Here is a 14,940-nt window from a genome sequence, read left to right as displayed (position 1 = left end):
TAAGTGAATGATTTTAAAATTTCCAAGTATTAATAGTCCAAAGCAAAATAGAACTGTCTCAATAAGTCAATCTAACGCCCACTTTTCAAAAAGGTAAACTCCAAAACCCTCTTTTTCTTCTCGCGTTTTTTTTTTAGATAAAAAATAAAAATAATAATAATAATAATAATAATAATAATAATAATAATAATAATAATAATAATAAAGTTTTAAACGGGAGATTTTGAAAATCTCGGGTTTTAAACGTTTTTTAAGTTTAAAACGCATTTAAAACGCGATATTTTGAAAAACCCGGGTTTTAAACTGATACAAGACATCTTACCAATATAACGGGTTTTAAACGCATTTTTTACGCCAAACTTGGTAACAATGGCTCAAAGTCTCAATGGATGGTGTCATCCAGAGTACAAAATATTGCGATAAATATCGAGACTTCAGCAAAAAATATATAAATATCACGATAATTTTAGAGATATATATAACTGTAAATATCGATGATATTTCGATGATATTTATGATATTGTCAATATTTTAGGATATATTGTGATATTTGTTGATATTTTGTTTAGATAACAATTTTATTTAATATTTATCATTATATTTCAAATAAATATAAATAATATATCGTGATATATTAAGAAATATCCACAATATCTATGATATTTGTCGATATTTTAGATATATCTACGAATCCATGATATTGCATATCAAACAATGTAAAATATCCCCAAAGAGAGGGATATATCCACGATACATATCAAAAAATTGAGTATCGATAAACACTCATATCCTGATATTTTTTGTACTATAATGTTATTAGCAACTAGGCCTGGGTCGCCCCTGTGCCTATGCTATCTAAGGCTTTGCATAGGGCCCCCAATATAAACAAAAAAGAAAAAGGACCCATAAAACTCTTAAAAACCAATATAGTGTTAGAAATCCAAACAAAAGCCCAATTTTTCAGATTTTGCATTGGGCCCTTTGAAACAAAAGCTGCCCTAACTAGGCCAGGGCAGAATGGCAGTTCATGAAGCCAGAAACTTCAAATATTTGGAGCGCGGACATTAGTTTTCGACCTATGAGTTTGTTTTCAAAATTTTACATTCAATCATGTGTAATTCATGCATCTAAATGGCACCTAATTAAGCAATTCATTAGGCATGTCACGAAGGAATTTCCACGCTGTATCAGTCTAGCTCAATTAACTACCTTCCAGAGGAACTTTAGATATGGATTTATTGTTCTGATGATTGTTGTTGACTTGTTCAGCGTTACAAATTTCTTGAAGTAATAAAATACGATGTTAGGAAATTTCTTTCCAGAATTTAAAGTTAAGATTCAGAGAGCGTCCCCAAAGAGAAAAGGCGACGATGCACATTGCAAATTGTATCTAGATGCATAAGACTACACTCATCTCACTGTCACATAACACTGACTCTCATGGTAGGTATTGCACCTATACGTAGATTGGCGTCTAGTGAGCTGAGATAAACACGTACACTCTTGGAAGCCTTGCCTTTTTTTTTCCGATAATACTTGGAAGCCTTGCCTCCGCACAGCATATCTGCCGTCCTTTGGGTTAACATTCTATGATTTTGTCTACATGAACCCGCGTCTTGTTTTTGTCGAATCAGTAGACTAAATAAATGGATAACCCGGCCTCATTGTTTAACACACAAAGTTGCACTTTTTAATTCTTTCATGTTTGTCCCTTACACAGAAAATTTATTATAAATACTTAACTAAGATGTTCAAACAGATTAATCACTTACAGTCAGAGGAAAATCATCGCAAAAGGCAAATACCATGGCAAACATTTTGCTTAAACTGGTTTTGGTTCTCGTTCTTGTTTGCATGGTCGAGGGAAGACTATTTGGTGGTAAGGGCTGCAAGCTAGAGGTTTCCTTTAAATAAATTGTCTTTTATGAGTGAACAACTCCTCTTAATAATAAGTTAACAGATATTGTCTAGTATATAGTGATAAACAACTAAACGAGGCCTAACAATGAGTGAAGTACGTCCGTCATTGGAACACTCATGATTCATACAACTAGAAAACCATGTCTTCATGTGCATTATATAACTACATTTTCATCGATTTGATATTGTCATTGTCTTCCTCACGGAATAATCTGCATTCTTATTGATCTTGTCAGCTGAAACTGTGAAGGCTCAAGCATCACCAAGTTGCCAAGCGGTGTTTGGAGTACCTGAAAATGAAACATGCTTTGATATCACACAGAAGTTTAGTTTGACCACCGAATTCTTCATTGCTATCAATCCCAATATCAACTGTGACAAACTGTTTGTTGGCCAGTGGATCTGTGTCGCTGGGACTGTCAACTAAGTAGACCAGATCCTAATATTGAAGCGTCAGATTTCACCCAGTATCATGCATGTTCCAGCAACGTAGGCCGGAAACTAAATAAATGTTACATTTCATTTCACCATGTGATTTGTTGTTAACTTTACTATTTACTTTCAGTTTGTGACTATTAAGTTCAAATCTATCCTAATATATATCGAGTTCGGAATTGCTTCAATGTTTTGAATATATTCTTTATTACAGTTTTTGGGCTGTGCCATGTTAGTATGCGCTTCATTTGGAAGGTCAGCATTTCAATACAGCACAAAGTTGTATTGAAATTGCGGTTTGTAATACTGAACACGGCATGAGATTCAAACCAGTTCATCTGTAGGTGAAATATACTACACCATGATAATTCATAAAAAAAATTTGAAGGGCGGGGTTCTAAGGACATATATTATAAAAACACGAAAACAAATTCAAAATTGTTAGGAAAATTTGTAAGTTTTAGATTAGGCTAATTTTTTATACATATGATCTCCTAACTATTCTAAACATTGTCACAAAAAATTTAAATGAATCAAATTATTTGTATTTAAGTGAATATGTTGAGTGGAGACACAAATTTGGTTTAACGAAGAATTGCAAACATGTTGGAGAAAATCAAATGGTTCAGTTGACAAATTGTTCCACTAAAATCTAATGCTAAAATGGTGAATCAAATTATGAATTTGTTGGGTGTTTTTACGATAAGGCGTTACAGCAGGGATTATGTTAGGTTGGGTATAAATTAAAGAGTTACGAGGAGGTTATCGTAAGAAGATTGGAACTTGGAAGTAACAATAAAATTTACATCAATGTAAAATGAAAATATACATTATTAATAAATAGTCTCTTACATGCTAAGTTCCATCTTGTGTTTAGCTTTTAATTATTTTGTTTGTTCTTCACCTTTACATCGATCTTAAAAAGGTGGCAATTTTCATCTGAGTACTAATGTTTGTTCCGTTTGTTTTTGTAACTTGTGTATAAAAAATTTTATGAACAAATAACACAAATGCATTTCGGCATCTCTTGTACGAAGAAACCTACAATTGTGTGCCACAATGAATTTTGTCTTTGGAATCGAATCAATGCAGCTTCAAGCATGTAAGACCACAATTTCCCTCAAATCGTTGTTTCATCATAAATGTTGAGATTACAATTTAAGCTGTAAAAACAGTATAATCACAACTAATCCTCTAAATGAATAAAAGTAAGAGTATATTTTCGCGATGGTTTTGCAAGTGTATGATTTCTGAAACATGAGAGGAATGATTATTTATAAGTACGAGTCTTGGTCTCTTGGTATCACTATATGGTATCACTTTAAGCCTTCAAAAACAACAAAAGGACCAAGTTTCAAAGCTAACAAAACAACTACTTCAGCACCAAAAGCTTCAACTTGAAATCTCATAAATGTTGCTCCTAATATAATTCCATCAGTTGTACGACATATTCCTCCTGCTGCAGCTTTACTACCAAACCTATCAAATCTAGCATCAATATTTATTTTAGCCCATGGTGAGATAGAAAGTGACCAAGTATCTAAAAGAATGCATAGCTGGCCAAGTTTATAAATATGAGCTTCCATCTTTTGATCCTTACTAAAAGCATCGAGAACATCTTGCTCTATTAAAATCAGTGATATGCAAAATGTCTTTTGGAGATATATCTTTGTTCTCCATTCTAGCCTAGCTTGTTCCTGCAATCCTAGAGCTCATAGAGAAGAGAAATGGAAAAATAACATTTTCTTTTCAGATCCTCATATTTCGCAACTTTGTTCAACTCAATGTTGAGGCATGGACTAAATCCCCATGCATATACATGTTGATCTCGTGCATGGTTCTTCTCAATCTTAGGCTAAAATTAGCGGTGAGGAGATGGGCGTAAAAGTCCGAAGAACGAACGGCCTTTGATCATTTACTTGGGAGTGAAAAAAATGGACTAAAGACCATGGCTTGTATGGTACTATGGTTGAGAAACTTTGTCTCAACCATCGGGCGCCGCGGAAGGCGTGAACTCAAGTCCAACTTGATTTTCATTCTAATACACACCCCCAATCCCAACATATTGGGAGCAGTCTTGTTGGAGTTATCCCTCACATGAGGAGAGAAACCGAGCCGACAAAACGCAAACTCGACATCGCGAAGTCGAGGCGCCCCAGCCGAGAATAAGGGCGCGACTTCGCCGAGTTCCAATAACATAGGGCGACCAGCTTCAAAGTGGCCAGCGCCAGCCTGACTTCCAGTCTTCAGCGACTTCGCTCAGAGTGAGCCGCCAGCTCAGTCTAATTTTCGTGGGCTTGCTACAAGATTACCCTTGAAATTTGGTTTTGGAGATAAAACCAAAATCAAGGTTTTGGAAAACCTAAGACTAAGAACCTAACAAGTCGAAAGGATTGGAATCCGGACTAAAACAAAGAGATAACCTTTTACGAGATACAACCCCTCAGAAAGAGATAAGAGTGATCTAGTAAGGTGAGAGATCGAAAAGGAGAGATTGTAATCTTCCTTCCCACTTTATTAAGAACCGGCTCTTGTGGAAGTAGGCATCATTGGCGAACCACGGTAAATCTTTGTGTTGTGGTTTTGCTTTTACTTTAACTTTACATTATTATCTGTTGTTAATAGTTGTTTAGCGAGTTGGGCATGTTAGTATAAGTAGTTTGTGATATTTAGAATTCATCTGGAGTTGAAGTGTGTTCATACAAGTTATCTGTGTAGTGGGAGAACCGATTGGTATTGGTACAATCCCCAACAAGTGGTATCAGAGCCTTGGTTAGAATAGCCTAGGGTGTTATCCGAATCTTGGTCAGAAGGTGTTTGACGAAATTCCTGAGAGAAGATTTGAGGTTAAATAACTTGTAGAGATGGACCATTCCGTGAACACTGTATGATGAGTCCCGAATAGGAAGAACTACACCATCCCGAAAGCCAAGATGGAAGACTTGCTATACTTGCAAGGACTTGGCACTTCCCATTGAGAATGAGGGAGTAAAACCAAAAAAAGACCGATGAGGCCGAAAGGAAAAAGCTTGACGAGTGCGATTGGATACATTCGACAGTGGATTGACGACAGTGTCTTTCACCATGTGGCCCAAGAGACTACAGCCTTCAGTCTATGGAAGAAACTCGAAGACCTTTATGAGAGGAAGTCGGGTGGAAACAAAGTGCTAGTCGTTAAGAAGTTTGCGCACCACCGAAGTACCAAGAAGGTTCTTCAATGTCTGAGCATCTTAATGAAGTACATAATATCATCAATCAGATGCATTTGATGAAGATCAATTTGGGAGACGAAGTTGAGGCTTTGTTTCTATTAGGCTCTCTACCCGAAAGTTGGGAGACATTAGCAGTTTCTCTACATGGAGCAGCCAAGGATGGAATTGTTACCATGGAGATGGCTACCACGTCTTTGTTGAATGAAGAGACTAGAAGGAGTGCAAGAAGCGGCCTCTCACTCGAGATCCTTTTCACGAGAAACGGGGGAGAGGTCGAAGAAAAACCATCTCGTTCTAGAGGTGATGACGTATAAATCTAGGGGTGAAGCTTTAGAACTCCTAAAGGCGGAGAGGCAATGTTACTATTGTGCCACCAAAGGCCACTTCGGATATGAGTCGCGAGAATTCGAAGAGGGATGAGAAGAATAACCGTGTACATGAAGACATGGTGCGAGGAACGAAACACAAAGCAGAGATACTACCGCACTAGTCGGCGACCCAGTGGGAATTGTGTCGGTTGTGGTGTGTCTTTGTCTTAGTACCTCATGTCGATCTGAGTGGGTGATAGATACAGAGCATCCTATCACGTCACACCGCGATTGGGATTTCTTCACTACCTACAACCTGTGGTGAATATGGTGAAGTAAGGATGGGTAAATGGAGTCTCAAGATTATAGGCATTGGAGATGTTCATGTAGAAACCAATGTCGGTTACACCTTGACACTCGAGGATGTAAGACATGTCCCCGACATACGGCTAAGCCTAATTTCGGCCGGAAATTAGATGATGATGGCTTTGTAAACTCATTTGGTAACGGGGTATGGAAACGAAAGCGAGAGGTTCCATTGTAAGCGCCCGAGGAAAGAAAACTTGCTCTCTTTACAAAACACGCTAGTTTGTGTAAAGCGTATTTAATGCGCGTGAAAGAAGAATCCGAACGCGGGTAGCACAGAGAGGCGTATCACATGGGCATAAAAGGGATGGAAGTTCTTGCTAAGCAAAAGGTCATGCCCGGACATTAAAGGTACACATTTAAATACATGTACTCATTGTTTGGTAGGAAGCAACACGGTGTCTTTCCAAAGATTCCCGTCTCCGCACGAAAGGACAACATCGCCCTTGAGCTAGTGCACCGGACTTATGTGGTCCTATGAGAGTGAAGTCCCACCAGGGGAGCCGTACTTTTGACATTCATTGATGATCGCCAAGAAAGATATGGGCCTATAGTCCGAAGACCAAGGATGAAGTACTTGGCGTGTTTGAGAAATTCCACGATGGTGGGAAAGAGAGACCGAAGTTGTTGAAGTGTATTCGCCGGATAATGGGGGTGAGTACATTGGGCCATTTGAAGAGTATTGCCGAGTCATGGGATTCGGCATGAGCGGACCGTTCCCAAGACACCGCAAATGAATGGAATAGCGAGAGAATGAACCGTACCATTGTAGAGAGGATAAGATGCATGCTATCTCACTCTAAGCTACCTAGAAGCTACCGGGTAAAGCAATGCGTACTGTTGCAGCATGTGATCAACTTGTCACCGCAAAGCCTCGAATAGTGATTATCCGCAGAGAGTATGGTCGGCAGATGTTGATTATGGATACTTGAGGGTATTTGGGTGCGGGGCATTTGTGCATATTCCGGCGATGAGAGATCCAAGCTTGATGACAAAGCCAAGCGGTGCATTTTTCGGGTTATGGAGATGAAAAGTTTGGTTACAAACTCTATGATCCGATTAACAAGAAGGTAATCCGAAGTCGAGATGTTGTGTTCTTAGAAGACCAAACCATAGCAGACTTTGAGGAGGGTGAGAAGTTACGTGCTTTCACCAATGATCTTGTTGATTCGAACCGAAGTTCCTCTTGGAGGAACGTCTGCGTAAGGCATTGAGAATGCAGAGAACCATGAGTTTGAAGCTCATGATGAGAAATCCTATTGCTCATGATGGGATAGAACCTATTGGTATAGAAGATGCAGATGAGATGCATGAACCACCACCGAGCAAGCAAGAAGTGCATCCTCCTGAGGCACCAGCAGATGGGGCAAGGAGGTCTGACAGAGAGAGACTAGCTTCAACCAGGTATCCACCACATACGTACGTGCTACTATCGGATGGTGGAGAACCTATGTACTATCAAGAGGCACTTGAAGGTACAGACAAAGAAAAATGGTTGAAGGCCATGCATGACGAGATGGATTCTTTGCATAAGAATCACACTTATGAGTTAGTTGAGAAACCCACAGGGAGAAAAGTTCTCAAGAATAAGTGGATATACAAAGTCAAGCATGAGGAGAACAATCCTCACCCAAGGCACAAAAGCTTCGCCTTTGTTGTGAAGGGATTCGGTCAAAGGAAAGGAATTGACTTTGATGAGATTTTTCTCTCAGAGTGAAGATGACTTCTATCCGGGTGGTATTGGGTATGGCCGCAAGTATGAACCTAGAGGTTGAGCAGCTAGATGTCAAGACAGCTTTTCTTCATGGAGACCTTGAAGAAGATGTCTACATGGACCAGCCAGAGGGGTTTGAGGTCAAAGGCAAGGAGCACCTAGTATGCAAGCTGATAAAGAGCTTGTATGGGTTGAAGCAAGCACCGAGACAGTGGTACATAAAGTTTGACTCCTTTATGGTGAAGCAAGGATACAAGAAGTCTGCTTCCGATCATTGTCGCTTGTTCGAGATTTCCGGATGGAGATTTCATTGTCTTCTATTGTATGTGGATGATATGTTGATAGTTGGCCCAAACATCAACAAGATATCCAAGCTGAAGAAAGACTTGAGTAAGTCCTTTGAGATGAAGGATTTGGGTCAAGCAAAGCAGATACTTGGGATGCGGATCACTCGTGATGAAAAGAGTGGGAAGTTGTGGCTTTCAAGAAAGCTACATTGGTAGGTGTTGAAGAGATTCAACATGGATCAAAGCCCGGTCGGTTGTCCGCTTTGGTGGCCATTCCGCATGACCAAAGAGATGTGTCCTAAGGGTGAGCATGAGTAGAGTCGGATGGAAAAGATTCCTTATGCATCCGCAAAGGCGGCGGTTTGATGTACGCCATGGTGTGTACTAGACCGGATATTGCTTTTCGCCGTTGGGGTGGTAGCGCGATTTCATCAAATCCGGGTAAAGAACATTGGGAAGGTGTTAAGTGGATATTGAGATATCTCAAAGGCACTTCCAAATCATGTTTGTGCTTTGGTGGAAGTAAGCCCTTACTTGAAGGCTACACCGATGCGCATGGCGGTGATGTTGACTTCGATGAAGTCCACCTCCTAAGCATCCGGTTACTTTTGCGGGGAGCGGTTTCTTGGCAATCTAAGTTGCAAAAGTGTGTTGCCCTCTCCACTACGTAGCGGTATATTGCAGCCATCGAAAGTGTTGCAAAAGAGTTGCTATGGATGAAGAGGTTCTTCGACGAACTAGGGCTAAAAGCGAAACAGTTTGTAGTTCTATGTGATGGCGATCGGGCGCCACCACTGAGCAAGAATCCGAAGTTTTCATTCTAGATCCAAGCACATACACGCGCGTTATCATTGGATTAGAGAAGTACTTTCGAAGACAAGCATTTGTGTATCGAGAAGATCCATACCGACAAGAAACGGTCGGATATGATGACCAAAGTCTTACCGAAAGGTAAGTTTGATGTTTGTTGTGCTATTGCGGAATGGCGAAGACACTCCTCCCCGCCGATTTGGCAATTGCATGGAGGTAGCCCCCTCACCGCTCGGGGGGAGATTGTTGAGTTATCCCTCACATGAGGAGAGAAACCGAGTCGACGAAACGGGCAAACTTCGACATCGCTAGAAGTCGAGATACCCGGCCAGATAGATACGACTTCGGCTTCGAGTTCCAAAGAACATAGAAGCGACCCACGCCAAAGTGGCCCAGCCCAGCCTTCCAGGTCTTCAGCGACTTCAGCGTGAAAGCCAGCCGGCCAGTCTAATTTTCGTGGGCTTGCTACAAGATTCCCTAAATTTGGTTTTGGAGATAAAACCAAAATCAAGGTTTTGGAAAACCTAAGACTAAGAACCTAACAAGTCAGAAGGATTGGAATCCAGACTAAAACAAAAGAGAGATAACCTTTACAGAGATACAACCCCTCAGAAAGAGATAAGAGTGATCTAGTAAGGTGAGAGACCCAAAGAGAGATTGTAATCTTCCTTCCCACTTTATTAAGAACTGCTTGTGGAAGTAGGCATCATTGGCGAACCACGGTAAATCTTTGTGTTGTGGTTTGCTTTTACTGCTTTACATTATTATCTGTTGTTAATAGTTGTTTAGCGAGTTGGGCATGTTAGTATAAGTAGTTTGTGATATTTAGAATTCATCTGGAGTTGAAGTGTGTTCATACAAGTTATTTGTGTAGTGGGAGAACCGATTGGTATTGGTACAATCCCCAACAAGTCTCTACCCCTAATTAACAGGTTCATATACTTCTACGCAAGTTTATGAAGAAAAGTATAACTTGTTTAAATTGGGGAGATTTCATTATTAAATTATTTTGTATGCTTGGTTAAGTACTATTCATCGACTATTAATTCTTTTTAGGGACTACAGTAGATGCACTTATATTGTGTTCTCCTATAGGTGCTTCCGATATTGGAGTATGCTACGAAATGCTTGACGACAACGAAATGGATGCTAAAAACTTGCCTTTGCCTCTTGAAGTTGTGTCCTTGTACCAATCTAATCACATTGGACGAATGAGACTATCTGAATCGGACTCTTCCATGTTTGAAGCTCATCGGGTCGAAATCCAAATATTATTAGGAGGCAATGATACGAGATATAGAACAACTTGCATAATTTACACCGCAAAAAATGATTGGGTTGAAAAGAACATTCGCCATCCGGGCCCGATGTCCATTTTAAGCTATATTGTTGTGGGAAATGAAGCAATTCCTAGTAGTTATGCTCCATTTGTTCTACCAAAGAATAGAAAACCTTCATAGTGCTCTAAGTTATTGGGAGCTTTGGCAAAGAATTAAGGTCACTGCAATAATTTCTCCATCAGTCATGGATGCGTGTTTCCCACCATCTGTTGGAAAAATTTTAAATCGTTAATTTCAGAAAAGACAAAGCAAATTTTAATAATCTAAACAGCATAAGGAATTGTTTATTATCATGAAATCATAATGAAATCGAGTACCAACTAAATAGCGTAAAAAGCAAAAAAAGAAGCGATGTACAATGTCCCTGCTGCAATTCGAGCGCGAAATTGATTTCTGATCAGTCCCAAATGAATTCCTAGGTCTGTGAGAACTGCACATGACGAAAAGCAATCATATAGAACTCTACACCCTTTACATGCAAGGAATCCAAAGTTGCTCATGCAAGGAAAATAAAAGAAATACTAAATAAACTTGAATGAACGAATAATCGAGTCTTTTCTTCTCTGCTATAAATATAACAAAATTAATTTGATCTTGAGAATTGTAACTGGTAATGTACACATAACATCTAAAGCCATATGTGTACTAACAAACCATTATGGCAGTGTCCTATTATGCATCAAATACGTAAAATACTAAAGTGCTTACTAAAGACTATCATAGCAACGTAAATAAAAACATTGCCCAACATAGCACATTGAAATGAACCTTATGACAATAGCAATCCTTATGGACGTTTTGAATTTAAAAGAAAGTTAAGATACAATTACGCATACAGTAATGCTACTGTAATATCATGCCACATGAATCAAGTACATAGTAATTTTGCATTTAGATAATCTAATCAATGAGTAACCGTACAATATAGTAATAGCAATCCATCAAAGCAACATGCCTAAATCAATGAAAGTTATTTGCAACTACAAAATTACCTTATTATAGCAAAGCCCTATCCCAATATCCTGTTCCCGCCCACCACTAGAATGCAACCTTCGAAGAGGAGAAATGATCATAGCAGGAAAGAACAACCTCCAAGGAAACAATGAGATGCAGCTAATGCCCCAACTTTATATACCCTTTGCTTGCATCCTAAATAAAACTTCGTTACTACTGCCTATGTATGAATTATATATAGAATTCTTAGTAACTATGACAGATGGAGCTGAAACAATTAAATGGGTTTTCAGATGTCAGAGAGATGGTATAATGTAGAGTCCACCTCAAACGGCTAAATACTCTAAATTGTAATCAAATTCAACCAGCAACACTCTGATAAAAGCTTGAACATAAGTTTCTTATAAGGTTTGCAAGAAAAAAACCTTAGTACTTACAATGTTGATCTTGGAGACTCAAGGTCACTACAAAGCAATATGAGATCGAAACTAAAACAAATTCATTGGGATCATATTTGCAATCATACACTACAAAATTGTCAACAACGGTATCAAGAAAATGGTGACAGTGCAAAATCAAATTACTTGGGGTATTACTTGCAATCATACATTGCGTAAATGTTAATAATGGAATTAAATAATTGAGGCTGATGCATCTAGTAACTTACAAATAAGATTGTAACCGTTATAGAAAACATTTTAGACTTTCATCTATGGCTGTTTAAATTTCAATCCTATCTACACTGAGAGACAAAAAGAGACAATATGAAAATGTGATTCTATACAACGACTCAGAATCTGGATAATTCCAGTTACAAACATTACATAAGTTCATAATAAAATTCAGCAAACACACATAATTGCACAAAAAAAGTACTTCCATCTCCTTACTAACCTGTTATGTGAAACCTCAGCTCCAAAATGGGTATTGAAAGGAAAACCACAAATTCAATACTCTTGAAAAGATATCAGATACTATCGAATTGACTTGGAAACACTAATTAAAAAAATGCTTACATATCTGCCAACTTTCTTTGAAGCTTCATCATCCAAATTTGCTTATCCAAGTTAAATAAACTGTTCGGCGATACGTTGATTGGAGAAGTGTTCCTGCACATTAACAATAAAGAAACTAAGAAACAATTGAGACATGAAAGAATTGTACCTCCTTCTGTTCCATTGAGAGAAGAAACCCTTTCACTGAAAAATATGAAAAGGAAGAGAAGTACCATTTCGTGGATAACTATTGGGACATACGTTACATTTCAGACTTAGAAAGTAAATATTGCTTGAACAACGATTTTAAATGATACACTCCAGTAGCTCAATGAACTATTGTAATTATTTAAAAAATTTAGGCGTACATCTTGAACAAAAAGTTGATACATTGATTAATGATATATCAGGGGCTATATATCATACAAACAAATGGTCTGTATGGGCATCGAGATTGAAAGCAAAAACTAAACAATCCAAACATAATTGAGTTACCATCTAATAGTGTGATATCAATTATCAAGTAGACGTAAGCATACCTAGATAACATTGATCATAAAAATCTTAAGAATCTACAAAACCAAAGCTGAATCAAAATGAAAAATTTCTAAATAAAATAGAATGCAACAAACAAAGAATTCACCCAATCAAAATTTTGGTGTGTACGTATGAAAATGAGAATCATGTATGCATGAAAATCATATGGTCTCAGAGCCTAACCCGACAGTCCATAGAAAGGACCCCATTTGATAGCATAAAGAAAGAATGGTTGATTTATACTTAAGGTTGTTCGCATGAATTTCAATACCTGCCCCAACCTGCCATCCGCCCATGATAATGAACACCGTGCAAAGCAATATAACAAAACAATGCATAATACCTTCACAGAGAAAGAAAAAGTAAACTAAAGTTATTCAAGTCCAAAATAAGTATATATGCCGACATGTACCATTTGCTCCTCATTATCAAGAGTATCCCTGATAGCATCAACCTATGCTATATGTCTCAGTCTCAACAGGGTGCACCCGGCCTCAACCAACTACAATGCCTTCCTCAACAATTGCCTGAAAAATCATTGACAACACCAAATTTAGCTCAAATAATAACCTGTGGAGCAGCCAACTCAAGAGTCCTAGGAACTGTTATACTTAGACCTGCATTATGTCAACCAAAAGATAGATGTATAAACTGAAATTAATCGAGCAACATCATGTAAAGAAAAATAAATGTAAACTTGAAATTATAAAAATAAAAATTGGAAAAAAAGAAAGAAAGAAAGAAAAATGATTTTACGCTTCTTAAATTTTAATTTCACGAACATATGGACATTCAATAGTATGTCCTCGACTTTGTGCATCCTTAAGATAAAACATTATTCCCAAAAAGGAGTAATGGACATGGAATGGACTGTGGACAACAAAATATAGTTTATTCGCCTTGTCTTAATAAACAATATAATGTAAATGTATATAGACATTAAGACTGGACTTGTAAAGCGATGTCTTTAACTGCGTTGTATGCCACATACGTTCTGAGTTTTATCCTCTGATGAACAACCATAAGCTATCTATCGTCCAGTCCATGTATGATGGTGACTGCATCCTATGCAGTAGTTGCTACATCGTCCTGATTTGCATGAGGAAATTGATCAAATGCAATAATTAATCACAATCAAAATCTAAAAATCTAAAAAAAAAAAAAAAAAACTGGTCAAAGATGATACTGAAGGAAACTTGCTAAATAAAACTTAGAATCACAACTGACCCATGACCCATGAATGATTAACATTTAACAACCAAGTAAGAAAATAATATATTTCTTCTACTTATTGAACAGAGTTTTGATGATTCAGGCCAGTATAACTAACTCTTAGAATTGTAAACCCGTACAATCATGCTCATTTAATCAATTCAACATATCTCCTTAAAACCCTATAAGGCTAATATTTTTCTTGAATAGAGGTCTCTCAATCAAGGACTCTTTATCTGTATACATTACAATCAAATGTCTTTGCTATGAAGTTCTCATGACTAACCTAATACGTACTGTAGTGGAAATCCATAGTGTTTTTCCCTTATATGCTGGTTTTGCATACCTATATATGGTCCCTTTGAAGGATGCAAGGCATATAACTTTGTAGTCAAAACATGGTGTTTGACCATTGCAGTTTATAATATTTGCCAACAGACGGATTGACATCATCTTGTAATTGAGATTGGAGGATCATCATAGCTACTTAGACAAACCAACGCACGTCAAAAGGAAAAGGACAGACTAAAAACTTTAACTTAAGCCCAAAGAAACACAAAATAAAATATAATTGGAATATAGAAACATGAAAATTAAAATAGACTAACACCACGTAACACGCATAAATCTAAGGGATAAAAAAGGAACTTACCTAGTTTGAAAAGAGTTCCTAAGGTATTTTTATTTTTTTTCAAATTTTCGGCATATATGAATTGAATTATGCTGAATTCTATAGTAGTTGACCCGACTCTAGCATCTCTGTGTCCTGAGACCTTAGTGCATTCTACATATAGAAGTTTCAAAATGTGAAGCATATAACACACACAAACCAGATGTCCACCAAATAAAA

The 14,940-nt window shown here is 37.8% G+C and overlaps 1 long non-coding RNA gene across 1 annotated transcript; it reads left to right on the top strand.

Moving 5' to 3' along the window:
- Positions 1-1,740: 1,740 nt before the first annotated feature.
- Positions 1,741-2,536, top strand: LOC147477175 (uncharacterized). The gene is made up of 2 exons (XR_015207948.1): positions 1,741-1,879; positions 2,157-2,536. It is a non-coding gene; the product is annotated as an uncharacterized LOC147477175 (long non-coding RNA).
- The last annotated feature ends 12,404 nt before the right edge of the window (positions 2,537-14,940 follow it).

This window comes from Coptis chinensis, chromosome 9, assembly GCF_015680905.1.
Source record: "Coptis chinensis isolate HL-2020 chromosome 9, ASM1568090v1, whole genome shotgun sequence".
In the NCBI taxonomy this organism is placed as follows: Eukaryota; Viridiplantae; Streptophyta; class Magnoliopsida; order Ranunculales; family Ranunculaceae; genus Coptis; species Coptis chinensis.
Note: the sequence above shows the minus strand (reverse complement) of the source record. Positions and strands in the feature narration are given on the sequence as shown.